The following is a 16,451-nucleotide window of genomic DNA, read 5'->3' as shown; positions in this document are numbered from 1 at the left end:
TCAAGAAGTTGTGGTTCTTTTTTTTCCCGCCCCCGAAGTCAGAACCAATTCCTGCAAATAGGCTTCCTGTCACTAGTCGTTGTAAATTGCAGCTAGGTAATTTTTCATAGCTGATACACAGCTTTTTATGGGTAGACAAGTTAACAGTTTGCAAATCTAGAACTGGGTGGGTTTTTTGTTTACCAAACCTCGTAGAAGAACACTGGGCAGAAAAAGAGAAGCCAAGCTCAGCTCTTTAATGAGCCTGTTCAGTTGAACTACATTCGTTGGTAATGAAATGAAATCCTGCTTATGTGTCTTAGGTGATTCGGACTGTATTATTCTTTGTGGCCTTTTTCTGGCTTTCTAGTTGCTGCACTTTGAGCAGTGATGGTGATAATGTACTGAGAAAAAACAGGAAATGGCCTTGCCTGTGGCAGTTGTATTGGAGTAGGAAAATTGGACGTAAGTAGTAAAATTTAAGTCATGAAGTTATTTCTATTTTATATTCTAGAAATAATAGAGGATACTTTATATACTTGAAGTAATTGTTTTTATTTCACTAGTTAACTTTTTAAAAAGTTTCATTTTTGAGCATGTTAAATTGGACACCAAAGTTTAGAGTCCATATTATGTAAATGGGTTGCCTTTATATAATATATTGTGAGGAGAAACAACGTGAGTGTTGTGAAAGCAGTTTTAATTACCTCAGTTTCCTCAGCCTTGGAATGTGTATTTTGTGGGACAATGATTGCAAGAAAAGTAAGAAATTTCTGTAATGTATCTAATTAGGTGGTTTAGTAATTTCCTGAATTGGCTAAATTTCCTAAATTTCAAGTTAATATAAAAGTTACTGAAAATATCTTAAATTACAGTAAACTTCTTATATGGTGGCATTGCAGGAAGCTGCTTAGTGTAAAAACAAACATCTAATTAATAAACATTTGCTATAACTTTATTAAAAGCTTATAATCAAAATTTAAAGAACCCCTGATTTAAGAGAAATGCATATTTTACAATTCTTCAAAATAGTGTAGTGCAGAAGAAAACAAGCTTTGGAATCTTATTCTTGAGATAGAATCTTGGCTCTTCCTCTTTAAGTAGGCATGTAACTGGGAATTTAACCCTTTATCTGTAAAATAGAAGAGCTGCCTCAGAGCTGTGAGGATCAAACAAGATAATACATGCAAAGTACATACCATAGTTGAGGAATTGCTTGTATATGTATTCTCATTTTCTCAGAACCTGATGAGTAACTCTTGTCATTTGGTCCATTTTTCAGATGAAGAAACTGAATAATTTTGTCAAAGATCAATTTCAAGCCCATATCTGATTCCAGAGTCCAAGCTCTTACTATGTTTTATTGCTTATTACCTTTCTCACTTCTCTAAATGATAACATTTCTGAAAATCCCCCTCAGACTGGTTTCCTACTAGTTTTAAGTGACCACATCATTCCAAAGGCTCGTTTCCTTGAACTGGGTCACATAAGGAGATCTAATGTTGTACTGCTTCTCCTTAGTATTTGCATGTCTTGAATATTCTTGACTAGGGAATTATCCCATATGGGTGCAGTTGAAGTTTGTTAAAATAATTTGAAATCAAGTTTACTGAATAGGATATTGTGAGAGGAAATACTGATTTTTCTTCTAAATCAATGAGGTGAGATGATGACCTGAAACTAATTTTCCTTGATGGTGCTAAAGTCCAGAATTTTTTTTTTAACGGTAAAGTTAGAGAGTTGACTTTAAAGAATGGTATTGTTATGAGTTTTTTTTTTTTTTTTTTTTTTTGTTATGAGTTTTTAACCCAAATTTTTGGGGCCTGCCCCTGCTGCCATTGGCTGGGATAATTGTCATGAGGATATGTATAATTCCAAGGCTTTTGGTATGTGTTATCAAAAGCATGCTCCATTTTAAATTAGGTATAAAGGGGCCATCGTTTTCCCTGCCAAGTACAGCTTTTCTTGGTACGGATTTCTCCTTCCTCTTTGGATTCCTGAGCGATGGCAGTGAGGAGGTAACCAAAGCAAGCAGCAACTGGGAACCAGGTCAGTCTTAAATTTGTGTTATTGCTAGTTGAAGGGGAATTTGTAGGCTTTGTCTTAAAAAATGGTGCTGAAGCCCTGTATCGACTCACTGCCTAGACACTGGCAAATCTATGGGTATCTGTTTAAGCACGACTTTAAAAAAAAAATGTTTGTGTGGTTTATGATTAAAGAAATTCTTTGTAGCTTTCTACCGTTTAAACAAAAACAGATAAATGCAGGGTTGTCAAGCCATTAATGTTCCTACTCCCTCTCTGCAAAAAAAATTAATAGAAATTTCAGTGAATGTAGCTTAGTTGCTATTCAGCTAGAACCATTCCTTTTTCCTTTTCTTCCCTTATTACCAGCTTTATTCTATCCACTTTTCTATTCTGTTCTTTAAAAAGACTACTGAAGGAAGATCATTATCTAAAAATCTTAATTTTTAAAGTTCTCTTTATCTATTCCTTTGTGGTTTATACAGCAAGAAAAGTAGTGTAGTTAGTGGACAAGGTCCCAAACAAAATTGACTAACTTGGAAGGGGGGAAAAAAGGTAATGCTAAACAGGAAGGGTTAGATACAGGATATTCTTTTTAGTAAAAGCTAGAGATTTCATGTGCCAGTCCTTAACACAAAGCAATCAAATACGTTTTGTGATCTTGAAGCTTTAATGAGTAGAATCAGAATCCTCCTTGGAAGTCATTAGTAACAACCAAACTAACAGCATAAACAGTAAGTATATGGAGTTATAAAACTGTACTATGATATGAAGTGGAACTATTATACATAATGTACATAAAACTTGAAAAGGAGTGTAAAGACAAATGCACAAAAAGATAATCACCTAGTGTTTTCCTTATGACTCTTTTCATGTTTGTCAGTTTACCAGGGCTCGGACATTGAAATGATAAAACCCGAACTCTGAATATGCGTTTGGTGGTTTTCAAACTTTATTTTAGTCATATTTCTTCAAAGAAAAATGGAGCCCTGTGTGTGTAAAACAGAGAGGAGCAGACCTACTTTGAAAGAGGGCAGTCACACCCCATCAATGAATTCCTCTACCTTCCTTTCTCAATTCCTTGGCACCTCCTTGGACTGAACAGAAGGGGGTTTAGCAACTATGAGGCCTGGTGTAGATGCCAGCTTCCTTCTGCAACTGGTATTAGAGTGATGTAAGGCAGAAAGTTACCAATTTACTAAATGGAATTAATCTGTTTTAAAGTAATATGCCATATTAGAATTTGCAGTTAGTAGGGACTCAGGTCAGGCTTAAGGGACCATCACGTAAATTAACATTTAGATAACACTAAAAATAGCTACTATTTCTTACTTTTTTGTGAACTATAATTGCAGAAGTCCATATATAAAGTCCAATAATTATTAAATGCCCACATAATGATTACCTAGGTCAAAAAACGAAACTATATCAGCAATGCAAGAACTCACCATGTGGGTAGCTATCATTTATTGGGTGCCTACAGTATACTGATGCTTTATGTACATCTTACTTAAGCCTCCTTACCCTTAGGTGGGTTGGTATTGTTGATCCTATTTCACAAATGAGAAAACATGACGATTTTGACTTGTTTCCCTCAAATCACAGAACAAGTAAATGTTGAAGTAGGGACTCAAATCCGGTGTTCTAGAAGACTAAACAATGACTTGGTTCTAATTTGGGGCACTGAATGTGGATGCCAGTGAGACATGCTGGCCCATGGTATTTGTTTATGTACTAGAAAATAGTGTAATCACACTTGGAAGAAAATTTGAGAAATTTTATTTAACAATTTAAATTAGGAAGTTTGTAAAGAAGTAAACTTTAAGGGAAGTTGCTCAAATATGTATCTGAAAAAATCGTTGGAAAATATTTTCTAGACATTATTTGTAGAATTTTAAAGGGACAATCTGCAGAGGCAGTGGTATAATCAATGATGTAACCAATGGTGAAACAAATTATATACCTAATGAATCCTGTCTCATTACTCTTCACCATTTGTATATTATTAAATACTTTTCTACACTAGCTGAGGAAAAAAAAAATGGTTCTCATGAAATAAAAACTCATAGAGGTCCACAGAGGCCTCTCTAGTTTGTCATACCTGTGTGGACTGTCATGGATTACTTAATGAGGGAGTTACACACATGCCCAATAACCTGCAATTTGGAAACCAATATGGGATAAAGTATGTGCACCTCTGTCCTCGTTTTTCATTTCAAAATATTGAATGCAATTAACAAGAGAAATATGATAAAGGTAAAATAAGAATACTATTCTGAAAATACTCATTCCTTTCCCTTGAAATTCACATTCTCTGGCAGTCATTCTGCCATTATGGCTCATATAGGGAAGGAGAGAAGGATAATGTGACTTTAGGGAAGTCCACGCAGGGATAGCAAGGAAGGAAAAATGCACCATTCCAGCCCTAGCAGATTTTGCGGAGGGTAAAGCAGGGAAGCGGGCATTCCAGGCAAGTGGGTCCTGACCTCTCTTCGACAGCATGAACTTCGCGTGTGTCAGTATTGCAGCGGTGGGAGTAATGACAGTTCCCATGTAATGAGCCTGCCTCATCTATCCCCTGACTGTAATCAAAGAATGCATCCTTCCTTAGGAGGGTCCGAGAGATTGAAACAAAGAGGGCTTGAGCGAGAAATCCTGAAGGCATCGAGACCTTGAAGGCAAAGCTGCTGAGCTGCACAGCACGGGGCCGCGTTCACATGGAAGACCGTGGATGTCACTCTGCACTGATGTCCTTGGGGTTGCGGAACAAGGTGGCCCTTCTTGGGATCCCTGAGATTGCTGTACGAGTAAACTTAGAAAAATCTTACTTTAAAAAAGTAATTTGAAATAAATACTGGTGGTTTTTATAAAGCATGGATAGCATAAAAGTTCTAACAAACATATGCTAAAGGTGCTCGATAAAGCTTGGGGCACTATTTATACTTGGTCAGGCATTACTTTGCCCAACACATTCTTCTAGGGGAGGAATTATTTCGAGACAGTAGCCTAAAATCAAATCATACCAGGTGAAGCACGGCTGCTTGGGTTCTGGTAAAGATTTCTTTTTCTCTATTCACAACCTTGGGGCAAATTCAGGAACTAAGCAGATGAAGACTTAACGTCAGCTCAAGTATGGAATAAAACAGGGTCGTCTTTGCGTTCTTTCCTTAATTACCCCAAGTTTTCTTCGGAACATTCTGTGTAAACCCAACAGCTCTTGCTCAGTTTCCCTTTGATATTTCTCTTTCTTTGCTTCATTTATTTTTTTCTCAGTTGTTACCTTTTGCTCTTGTGAGCTAACAAATGAGTGAAGATTTAAGCTTTTTACTTTCTGAAACCATGGACGATAGTACTTCATACGTCAGACATCCTGTAAATTTCAGTGTAATAATGGTTCTGGGAGAATCGTGAAAGACAGTTGCTGAACCCTTTTTGATCTTTGTCAATATAAAGCAAGAGGGGAAAGGATTGGAAGATAGAAATAATATAAGGTCAGCTCAAGAATTTTTTGTAGACTTTGGTGGCTTTTTAGAATTCAAAATTCTATCCTTTCTTATTGTAAGGGAATTTATGCTGCCATATGTCAAAGCAAAGCTTCCCTACTGAGTCTTGGCCTAGAGCAGACAAACAAATGACAATAACAACATACTGATTTTCTATTGTCACTGTAACAAATTACCACAGATCTGGTGGCTTAAACAATACAAATCTGTAGGTTAGAAGTCCAGTGAGGTCCCCCGGGCTCACATCAAGGTGTTGGCTGCTCTGCTTTCCCTCCAGAGGCTCTGAAGGAGAGTCTGCCTCCCGGGTCTTTTCCAGCTTCTAGAAGCGCTTGCATTCCTTGGCTCACGATCCCCTTCCTCCATCTGCAAAGCCGGAGAGGGTAGGTTGAGTCCTCAAGCTTCATTGCACCGACCCTGCTTCTGCTGTCACATCTTTTTCTGACCCTGACTTCTCTGCCTCCCTTTCCCACTTACAGGGACCCTCGCGATTATACTGGGTTCACACAGATAGTCTCCCTATTTTAAGATCATCTGGTTAGATGGTCATCTGATCAACTTTTTAAACTCCGTCTGCAACGTTAATTCTCCCTTGCCATGTAATGTAATGTATTCACAGGTTCTAGGGATCAGGACACAGATAGCTTCGGGAGTCCACAGAGAGGTGTGAATTCACCACCAGCATTTACCTTAAGAATGCTGGCTTCCTAACTTCATAAATCACAAAGTGTTAACTGCCTTACTGCTGAGCAAGACAGCGTGTGGAAGGTGGGTGGTACAGCTTAAAAATGAGTTCTGCCGAGCAGCGCGATACATTGCTAGAAGACGACTTACTGATTTTAAATGATGTCTGATCACAAGTACTTCCTCAACCATTTAATCCCTAAAGTCGAATAAGGGAACCTCTTTTTACTCCACGGATCCTTCAATAAGAGACTTTCTCTTAAAGGTCAAGTAATAGAAGTAACATAGAAGCTGAGATGGCCAACAAGTTGACAGTTTTTCAAGGCTTCGTTTGGATCATAGTAGACAGAACAAATACAACTTTGCCCTAAAGAGGCTGGAGGGTGTGGAAATAGATGGAAAGTAAGTGCTCTGTGGCTGACTTCACTTACCTAGTGCCTGACTGACCTCACAAATGTTAAATGTCAGCTTCTCACTGCTGAGCAAAATACATCTTAAATTTATAGCTCTCAAGTATAGCTGGACAAATAATCAAAAGGCATGTATAACTATTAAAGCACTCAATTCTACATTCTTCGTAGTCATATAAGTATATAATAAATAATCCTAGGCATTTGAAAAATCACACTGATTGACTTTAAATATCTAAAATGTCACTGCAAGTATCTAAAGGGGTAAAAGGGAAGTGTTCATGAGGAACATGACAGATGTTTTGCTCCAGATAATATGTATACTTCTAAAACCAGAGTTATGTTTAAAGAAAAAAAAAACAAATTTACAAATCCCAATTTTGTGTATCTCAAAGAAAAATATCTTTATTTGGAAAGGATATCTTTATTCCATTATTCTACCACTTTCAAAACATTTTTAGGGCACCCCTTTTGGAATTGCCTTTTGTTCCAGAAGCATATTCTTTGGAATTGCCTTAGCGATTTAGTGGTAGAAAATATTTGTATTTTATCGATTGATTTGATTTTTACTTTTACTTGAGTTTATGGTACAAAGTGCACTTATCATATGGGGCCTCAAATATCCTCATCAGGTTAGATGATTCACAAGCCCTCACTTAAGCTTTTAAAGCTGTAGGACCAGAACAAAGGTGAGTTACTTCTGTGTTTTCAGGAGTTGGCAATAGCTCTCGGACCAGCTAAAGAGGTTGTCCTGTGCTGGGCACCTGGACTAACATCTGAATTGAGACCAAGAGGCTGGGGGGAGGCGGGTGTGTGGGGAAAGTACAATAAAGTTCTCAGTGCCTCAGGGATAATTCTCCAGAGGGATGTTTAACCACAAAATGGGAAAGATGTGCTGGTACAGACGTCCTGTAGAGTGACAATGTGAAAAATAAGCTATTGGGACTCCCCAGTAAGTTCTTCCCAGGGCCCACACTGTAAGACGATGGTCATTAAAGCCACCCAGTTACCCAGGTCCTGGAGCACACCCTCTCCCCATTCTCAAAGTCTTTTTCTCCAACAAGACCCCAAACAATTATGCCCCAGAAAGAAAACTGGGCAAGGGCTTTGCCTTAGAAATTCCCCCAGACAACTGATCAGAACAGGCTGGTGATGGTGCCTTTCCCAGAGGACTTACCTCACCCTGGTTACTGTGTTTTCCTTCCTCCTGGATTTCAAGCTGCCATCACACCCAGCTGAAGCAGCTCTTTGCTGTCAGTGCTGTGGTACCTTTCCCACCAGATGTCTACTGATTAAATCCACTGGGAAGCAGCTGCTGAACGATGTCAAGAATCTCACTTTACAGTTGACTTGGTCTCCCTGAGTTCCCTACCCTAATTTTTTGGTCATCACTGACTTCCTGGAGAAGCTTTTCTCATTAAAATAATCTCCAATGTTTTGTTCCATTCCAACAGTTAAGAGATGGCAATCACAAACACAGTACATGCTCTAAAATCTGATGTAACCTGTAAAAAGAATAAATCATTCAATCAGTAAAATTGGTGAAATATCAGCCAAAGAAATGACTTGTGATATAACTCACAACCAGTGGATGTCACACTCATGAAAAGGGCTGCTTCCTCAGGAGAGGAGAGAGCCAGCCTCATAAGATTATGCTTTTTTAGGCAAAGTCCATCTCAGGAGAGTCTGACAGCAGCCTACCTCTCTAGTCTTTTCCCACCTTCCTTGAGAAAGTCTCTGTATTGCACACAACACTCTGCCACCAGGAGGCAGCATTAGGGCATTGATTTTTCAGGGAATAAACAAAAACACAGGAAACACAGATAAACATCTTATTCAACAAACATGTATTGGGCATTTTATGTGCCAAACACCTAAGGAGTTTACATTTACTAGAAAATGGAATGGTGCTAACAGGTATCAAAAGCAAAACTGCCTACTTCCAATTTTGCTGATAGCTTAGCTGAACAACACGATCTCTTCCAAATATCCAAGTCAGCCTTTTAACAAACATTGTATTTTTCTCTTATTTCTCACTTCCAGCCCCTCTTCCTGTGATTAGTCCCACCTGTGGATGGATGAGAGTTCAGAGAATGCTCTGATCAATTCTAAGTGAGGCAAAGAAACGGTCACTATTGGCCACTCCTTTCTTAAAATTACAGACAGCATGTCAGACTTTTCTCTTCCCAATGTCATTGTAGGAATTATTTGTTTGGTTTCCTCTGGGCCACAAAGCCTGAATTATTTATTATCTGGTCCTTTACAGAAAAAGTTTGCTGACCCTTGATGTAACCCATCATCATCCTTTCTTGAACAAACTCAGAAGATTCCAGATGGTACATGAAGAGTTTCTGTCTGCTTCTTCCAGCACCCTGGCCTCGTTTGCTTCCTTAAACACATCAAGTCCTTCCCCTCTTCGGGACTTTAATACTTGCTGCACCCTTTACCTGGAATGCCTTTAAAGGGTCATTCTCATCCTTAGGTCTGATCTCAAATATCACTAACTAGAGTGAGTATCCCTTGCTCCCAGGAATCACAAATCCTTCTCTATTTCCTTCATAATTATCTTGTCTATGTTTTGCTTAGTCATTGTTTCCTCCACTAGGATGGAAGCTTCCAGAGGCCAGGCACCTTACTGTCTTGTTCATCAGTGACTGGCACTTAGTAGGTGCTTGGTAATTTTTAAAATTGTAGTAAAATACACATAACACAAAATGTATCATTTTAAGTGTACAGTTCATGGGCATTAAGTACATACACACTGTTGTGCAACCATCACTACCATCCATCTCCAGAACTTTGTCATCCCCATGCCTCCTACCCCCAGCCCCTGGCAACCACCATATTCTACTTTCTGTCTAGGTACCTCCTATAAGTGGAAACATACGTGTCCTTTTGTAACTTGCTTATTTCACTGAGCATAATATCTTCAAAGTTTATCCATATTGTAGCATGTGTCAGACTTCTGTACCTTTTTAAGACTTCCTTTTCCTTTCCTTTATATGTACATATCACATTTTGTTTATCCATTCATCCATCTATGAACACTGTAGGAATTTCTTAATTAAAAAAAATAATCTTATCAATAGTAAACATTTCCTGGGTCTTTTAAATTAGGCTTAACTGAGCTTTAAAATTACAACTAACGGATGTACAGTTAGTATATGCTTAATTTTACATCTGAAACATTCCCACTAGCAAAACCAAGAGAGTAATCAGCATGTGCATTCAATACTACTGAGGACAAGAAAAAAGGTAAGACTATATTTTCGATTTTGGAAATATTCATAAGTTCTTTTGTATCAGACTATATTTATTGTTAAAGCAGAATACAAATGCAATTTCATTCAATTTTCTTAATTTAAAAACAGCACCTAGATCGGCAATGCTTTTTTTAATTAACAGGAATCTTCTTAGAAAATCATTTTGTGCTACCTAATTAAAATTTCAATTTCACAGTTATGGAGCCAAGGCTAAAGGAAAAACTGAAAGAATAAGTGGTCTGAACATAAGGAAAATGTAACAGAGGAACACAAAGAACAAAGGAAAGCTGGATTTTAGTTATTTATCTAATCACATCAAGTGGCAGTGGTAAATTGAAGAGGATCAGAATATGCTACCCGTAAATATGCCACTTTGGCATAAGGACTGTTTTGAGCTGATGGCAATTGAGAAGCAACAGATGCAAGAAAAACTCTCTGCTCTCCCCTTTCCTGCCTAAAAGCAGAGCACAAATTTCCGTTTTTGAGAATGTCATCCTCTCCTGTACCAGGAAGGGAAAAACAACATTCATCACAGGAGATGGAGCTGATACCAAGATGAGTCTGCATAAATGAAACCTTACTAAATAACCCTATCTTCCATTACTTTCCCCCATATATTTACTTTCCCACAATTTACCACCCACAGAAGTCCAAACCCCTTTTACTTTGTCTTGTCACTTCTCCAGAACTTATCACCATTTGTTAAGATGGTATATAAGCCCACAGCATTTCATTGTTTCTTTGGATATTCACTTTATATGAAGGCCTCCATGCATGTGAAAAAATTAAAATATTAACATCAAACAAAATTTGTATGCCTTTTCTTCTCTGAGTCTGTTGTCAGTCTAATTCGCAGGCCCCAGGCACAGAACCTAAGAGGAAAGTTTTCCTCCCCTACATAATTACTTGAGAACTTAATCCACTAGGCATTTGCTCAATGAGTTTTCTTTTAATGAGGAAGGAACAGTGGTGTAATGGAAAGAACTTTGACATTAGATAAGCCTGGATTGAAATCTTGAATCTACTGTTTAATGTATGACCTTGGGCAAGTTATTTAAACTCTGTGCCTCAATTTCTGCATCTATAAAACAAAGATGGTAAGACCCACTTAATGTCATTGTTATGAGAGTTAAATAAGATGAAATAGGTAAAATATTTTGATTTGTATCTCTGTTGTTAAAATAAAGATGGTTGGGAAGAGATAAGAGTTTAGGAAGCCGGATAGATAAAATGTGAACCTTGAGCTTTTCTCTCTTTCTCTCGTTGGAGCTAATGTAGAAATACATGGGGGCCCATTGGGTTAGCTGGCAGTTTTGTGCAAAGAACTTTGCAACTGAAAGAGGACTTCGAGAAAAATCCAAGATCCCAAAGAGTATAAAATAAAGCATAGAAGGGAAGCAACTATTGTGGATATTGCTGAATGATTCACAGGTGGAAGGGAGAAGGAAGGAAAAGAGAATACCTACCTGAATATCAAGACGTAGCAAGAGCTTTTACTCAATAATTCTGCTTCAAGGGGCCTCTATTAAGGGCATAATCCAAAATACATAAAAACAATTGAGCACACAGATGGTCATCTCAACCTTATGAGATAGAGAAAAACTAAAAACAACATGAATGACCAAACATTGTAATTAACTTATAGTATTTTTATATGATGGAATATTACTTAGCCATTATAAACAATGCAAATGAGTATATACATTATCAGCTCAATTATGTAAAAAAAAAGTACACAGATGAAAAAAAGACTGGAAGGACATACAAAACAGTATTAAAAGTACTTAACTTTGTGTGGTAGATTGTGAATGTCGAAATTCAATGTACTTCTTTTTAGTGTTGCCTATTTTGAAAATTTCTACCCTTAATCAGAGTCATTTTTATAATGCTCCCTCTTGAAAAAAACACCACCACCACAATAAAAGGTATTCAAAAGCCATATGCAGGAAAAATATCTGTAGTGCAGGCATTCTTTGTTATTGATTAAAAGGAGATCCGATCACTTCAGGCTTCAGATTTGTAGGTGGCAAGATGGAACTTAAAGAGCCTGAGACCTGTGTCCCCTCCAGTGCGGGAGGGCCTCCTCTGCCTCCACACGGAGAAGGCCTGCACACTTTCGATAGTAAATTTAGATTCTCAACTGAAGCCTCAGAATTTTGTACGTAAAGCATGGAAGAGAGAACCCTGGTTAGACCTTGGGGGCTATAGTTCCCAGTATTCCACATTACCATAAAAAGACCTCAATACGACTGTTGGAGAACATTTGATTTTGAACAGGACCGTGTGCACATACTTGATCACAAGAGATTTAAATCTGATAACTCAATCAGACGACTTCTCACTCCCTGGTGCTGGCAAGAGTTTAACTGTGCTTCTCTACAACAGGCGCTTTTGTCCTTCAGAGACCACAACGAGGAACGAATGACCGTGTTATGACTCAGCAGTGTATTTTCCTCCTGCTGCAAATAGGATCTTCCAAGGGCCATTCCATGGGGCCTTTTTTTTTTTAGAGTTCCAGTGTTCCTCTAGGTCAGAATTTTAAATAACTATAGGGACTTCCCTGGTGGCGCAGTGGTTAAGAATCTGCCTGCCAATGCAGGGGACACGGGTTCGAGCCCTGGTCCGGGAAGATCCCACATGCCGCAGAGCAACTAAGCCCGTGCACCACAACTACTGAGCCCGTATGCCACAACCACTGAGCCCATATGCCACAACTACTGAAGCCCATGCGCCTAGAGCCCGTGCTCTGCAACAAGAGAAGCCATCGCAATGAGAAGCCCATGCACCACAACAAAGAGTAGCCCCCACTTGCCACAATTAGAGAAAGCCCATGCGCAGCAACAAAGACCCAAAGCAGCCAAAAATAAATTAATTTATTAAAAATAAATAAATAAATATAGGCTCTGTGGCCCTCATCTGATTTGCAGGAAATATTTGAGCAACTTTAGGACAAACTCAAGAATGGCAGGCTGATACCAAAGTACCAACAAAGCTTTCTTCGTTCTTGCCTTCTCAGGAGCTACCCATCTCTTCGTTTTTAGATTTTCTAGGTGAGTCAGTTAATGTACTGTGTCTCCTTGATTATAGGCAAACATATTAGACTTTCTGACAGTTCTCACTGAAATTACTCTCTCTTGACCTTAAGTATTCCCCACCCTTTCTCTCTGAATGACTCCACAACACAGCTAACTCTAAAGTAATCTTCACAAATCTTCTCTCTTAACCTTTTCATATCTTTAACGTAGATAAGGGGTCAAGACCCATGTATCCACGCTGAAATTTTTGCATGATGGTCTGTTTAGAATAAAACATATAAAGAATTCTTCCCTCAGCTAAAATTTTGACAGGAAGAGTCCCCTTAAACATTCTATCACATATATGCCAGTATATGCATAGAAAATCTCTGGAAAGACTGATAAGAAATTGGCTTTCTCTGGGAAAAGGAGCTGGGAAGGCAGGGTGAAGGGTGAGACTATACTTACTTTCACTGTATATCCCTTTTTACTGTTTGGATTTACCATGTGCATTTTTTTTTGAATTTTTGAATTTTATTTTTTTATACAGCAGGTTCTTATTAGTTATCTATTTTATACATATTAATGTATACATGTCAATCCCAATCTCCCAATTCATCCCCCCCACCTGCCCACCGCTTTCCCCCCTTGGTGTCCATACGTTTGTTCTCTACATCTGTGTCTCAGTTTCTGCCCTGCAAACCGGTTCATCTGTACCATTTTTCTAGGTTCCACATACATGTGTTAATATACGATATTTGTTTTTGTCTTTCTGACTTACTTCACTCTGTATGACAGTCTCTAGATCCATCCACGTCTCTACAGATGACCCAATTTCGTTCCTTTTTATGGCTGAGTAATATTCCATTGTATATATGTACCACATCTTCTTTATCCATTCGTCTGTCAATGGGCATTTAGGTTGCTTCCATGACCTGGCTATTGTAAGTAGTGCTGCAATGAACATTGGGGTGCATGCGTCTTTTTGAATTATGGTTTTCTCTGGGTATATGCCCAGTAGTGGGATTGCTGGGTCATATGGTAATTCTATTTTTAGTTTTTTAAGGAACCTCCATACTGTTCTCCATAGTGGCTGTATCAATTTACATTCCCACCAACAGTGCAAGAGGGCTCCCTTTTCTCCACACCCTCTCCAGCATTTGTTGTTTGCAGATTTTCTGATCATGCCCATTCTAACTGTTGTGAGGTGATACCTCATTGTAGTTTTGATTTGCATTTCTCTAATAATTAGTGATGTTGAGCAGCTTTTTATGTACTTCTTGATCATCTGTATGTCTTCTTTGGAGAAATGTCTATTTAGGTCTTCTGCCCATTTTTGGATTGGTTTGTTTGTTTCTTTAATATTGAGCTGCATGAGCTGTTTATATATTTTGGAGATTAATCCTCCATCTGTTGATTCATTTGCAAATATTTCCTCCCATTCTGAGGGTTCTCTTTTCGTCTTGTTTGTAGTTTCCTTTGCTTTGCAAAAGCTTTTAAGTTTCATTAGGTCCCATTTGTTTATTTTTGTTTTTATTTCCATTACTCTAGGAGGTGGATCAAAAAAGATCTTTCTCTGATTTAAGTCAAAGAGTGTTCTTCCTATGTTTTCCTCTAAGAGTCTGGTCTTAGGTCTCTAATCCATTTTGAGTTTATTTTTGTGTATGGTGTTAGGGAATGTTCTAATTTCATTCTCTTACATGTAGCTGTCCAGTTTTCCCAGCACCACTTATTGAAGAGACTGTCTTTTCTCCATTGTATATCCTTGCCTCCTTTGTCATAGATTAGTTGACCATAGGTGTGTGGGTTTATCTCTGGGCTTTCTATCCTGTTCCATTGATCTGTATTTCTGCTTTTGTGCCAGTACCATATTGTCTTGATGACTGTAGCTTTGTAGTATAGTCTGAAGTCAGGGAGTCTGACTCCTCCAGCTCCGTTTTTTTCCCTCAAGACTGCTTTGGCTATTTGGTGTCTTTTGTGTCTCCATACAAATTTTAAGATTTTTTGTTCTAGTTCTGTAAAAAATGCCACTGGTAATTTGATAGGGATTGCATTGAATCTGTAGATTGCTTTGCGTAGTATAGTCATTTTCACAATATTGATTCTTCCAATCCAAGAACATGGTATATCTTTCCATCTGTTTTTGTCATCTTTGATTTCTTTCATCAGTGTCTTATACTTTTCTGAGTACACATCTTTTACCTCCTTAGGTAGGTTTATTCCTAGGTATTTTATTCTTTTTGTTGCAATGGTGAATGGGATTGTTTCCTTAATTTTTCTTTCTGATCTTTTGTTGTTAGTGTATAGGAATACAAGAGATTTCTGGGCATTAATTTTGTATCCTGAAACTTTACCAAATTCATTGATTAGCTCTAGTAGTTTTCTGGTGGCATCTTAAGGATTCTCTATGTATAGTATCATGTCATCTGCAAACAGTGACAGTTTTACTTCTTTTTCAATTTGTATTCCTTTTATTTCTTTTTCTTCTCTGATTGCCATGGCTAGGTCTTCCAAAACTATGTTGAATAAGAGTGGTGAGAGTGGACATCCTTGTCTTGTTCCTGATCTTAGAGGAAATGCTTTCAGTTTTTCACCATTGAGAATGATGTTTGCTGTGGGTTTGTCATATATGGTCTTTTTATGTTGAGGTAGGTTCCCTCTATGCCCACTTTCTGGAGAGTTTTTATCATAAATGGGTGTTGAATTTTGTCAAAAGATTTTTCTGCATCTATTGAGATGATCATATGGTTTTTATTCTTCAGTTTGTTAATATGGTGTATCACATTGATTGATTTGCCTATATTGAAGAATCCCTGCATCCCTGGGATAAATCCCACTTGATCGTGGTGTATGATCCTTTTAATGTGTTGTTGGATTCTGTTTGCTAGTATTTTGTTGAGGATTTTTGCATCTATATTCATTAGTGATATTGGTCTGTAATTTTCTTTTTTTGTAGTATCTTTGTCTGGTTTTGGTGTCAGGGTGATGGTGGCCTCATAGAATGAGTTTGGGAGTGTTCCTTCCTCTGCAATTTTTTGGAAGAGTTTGAGAAGGATGGGTGTTAGCTCTTCTCTAAATGTTTGATAGAATTCACCTGTGAAGCCATCTGGTCCTGGACTTTTGTTTGTTGGAAGATTTTTAATCACAGTTTCAATTTCATTACTTGTGATTGGTCTGTTCATATTTTCTATTTCTTCCTGGTTCAGTCTTGGAAGGTTATACCTTTCTAAGAATTTGTCCATTTCTTCCAGGTTGTCCATTTTATTGGCATAGAATTGCTTGTAGTAGTCTCTTAGGATGCTTTGTATTTCTGCAGTGTCTGTTGTAACTTCTCCTTTTTCATTTCTAATTTTATTGATTTGCGTCCTCTCCCTCTTTTCCTTGATGAGTCTGGCTAAAGGCTTATCAGTTTTGCTTATCTTCTCAAAGAACCAGCTTTTAGTTTTATTGATCTTTGCTATTGTTTTCTTTGTTTCTATTTCATTTATTTCTCCTCTGATCTTTATGAATTCTTTCCTTCTACTAACTTTGGGTTTTGTTTGTTCTTCTTTCTCTAGTTCCTTTAGGTGTAAGGTTA

The 16,451-nt window shown here is 37.9% G+C and overlaps 1 long non-coding RNA gene across 12 annotated transcripts in view; it reads right to left on the bottom strand.

Moving 5' to 3' along the window:
• Positions 1-1,042: 1,042 nt before the first annotated feature.
• The window catches only part of LOC309619775, a 31,104-nt gene continuing 15,695 nt past the window's right edge, over positions 1,043-16,451 (bottom strand). For 4 of the 12 annotated variants that reach the window (XR_014239205.1, XR_014239206.1, XR_014239209.1 and 1 more), the window contains 3 exons: positions 11,327-11,382; positions 7,775-8,102; positions 1,043-5,869 (listed from right to left, as the gene is read on the bottom strand). This is a non-coding gene — a long non-coding RNA (uncharacterized lncRNA). The other 8 variants (XR_014239208.1, XR_014239211.1, XR_014239214.1 and 5 more) reach the window with 3 other exon arrangements.

The sequence above is a fragment of the Balaenoptera borealis genome (assembly GCF_965194805.1).
Source record: "Balaenoptera borealis genome assembly, chromosome: 21".
NCBI classification, from domain to species: domain Eukaryota; kingdom Metazoa; phylum Chordata; class Mammalia; order Artiodactyla; family Balaenopteridae; genus Balaenoptera; species Balaenoptera borealis.
This window is presented reverse-complemented; position numbering and strand designations above follow the sequence as displayed.